The sequence below is a fragment of the Pteropus alecto genome, unplaced genomic scaffold (assembly GCF_000325575.1).
Source record: "Pteropus alecto unplaced genomic scaffold, ASM32557v1 scaffold5, whole genome shotgun sequence".
Taxonomy (NCBI): Eukaryota; Metazoa; Chordata; class Mammalia; order Chiroptera; family Pteropodidae; genus Pteropus; species Pteropus alecto.
In genome coordinates, this window is record NW_006441953.1 from 24866056 (window position 1) to 24867325 (window position 1270).

Consider the following 1270-nt stretch of genomic DNA (forward strand, 5'->3'; position numbering starts at 1 on the left):
AGAGCTGTGGCTCCCACTTGCCAAATGCTCACTTTGCCCCAAACGACAGCATTTCAGCTAATTCTCACAACTCCACAAAGTAGCATTAATATCCCCTTTTTCATAAGCAATGCCTCATTGCTTGTTTTTTTCTTAAAGATTTGCTATACAGGCAGTATGGAACATTCACTTGAGGACTTCTTCTGTTTAAAGAACTTTCCTAATAATTTTCCGCTTTTATCAATGAAGAGGGTGGGACAGAAAATCCGTTGGCAGTTATTGAGCGTGTATGAAGTGCCAGGTAATTTTAACTTCTCTGGAAAGAGAGGTTTGAAAAGGAGAAGTGGAGGGAGGGCATCTGTCTTAATTTGAGATTCCTAGAAGCAGAGCCTGAGACCAGAATTCTGGGACACAAGGTTCATTGAGGAAGCGTTCTTCAGGGAAAAAAGAAAAAAAAACAAAACAAAACCTGCTTAAGGGAGTGGAAGGAGCAAGATAAAGAGGTGGGGAGGAGCCTAGAAAAGCTGTGAACTCAGGCAGTCTACTTCCTGGGCCTGGTGCCTGCGGGGAGAGCTCGGAGCACAGAGCTCACTGCAGAGTTATCCCCTCCTAAGCCAGGCCACCAGACTCTCGTGCACCTGCACCAGTCAGACATGGGGTGGGGCTTTCCGCTCAGCGTGCAGGGAAGTGTAACCTTCAGAACAACATGGATCCCATCGGCCAACGACACGTTTGCAGAGAGGAAGCCAACCAGAAGGCATGGGTGTGCTGGTCTCAGAAAGGGCGTCTGGGCAAAAAATACCTCGTTAAGTGACTCGCCCCATCTCATAGCTCGTGGGGGACAGTTGGGATTTTAATTTGGACCTCCCTCGACTACAAAGGCTGGGTCTTTCTAGAACATCACACTGCTTCCCTAGAAGATTAACATTTTGAGGAAAATGTGCAGAACAATAGCAACAGAGCCTAAGGAAATACAGGCAAACAGCTACTTATAGCTTCTCCACTGCTAAGAGAATTTCCAGTTCATCCCTAACCCCACCTCATCATTTTAGGTTTCCTTTTATTGATTCTTTAAAATCACCAATATGCAGTCATTACAGATGATGTGCAGGACAATTTCTTTGACAATTGTCCCAGCTATCTGTCATTGCACTGCAAACCAACCCCAAACTTAGAGACTCAAGAGGACAATTTATTATTATTATCAGTCACCATTCTAGGAGCTCACTGACCTCTGATGGTCTGCTCTTAGGGTCCCAGATGCTGGCTGGGGCTGGAATCATCAGAGGCA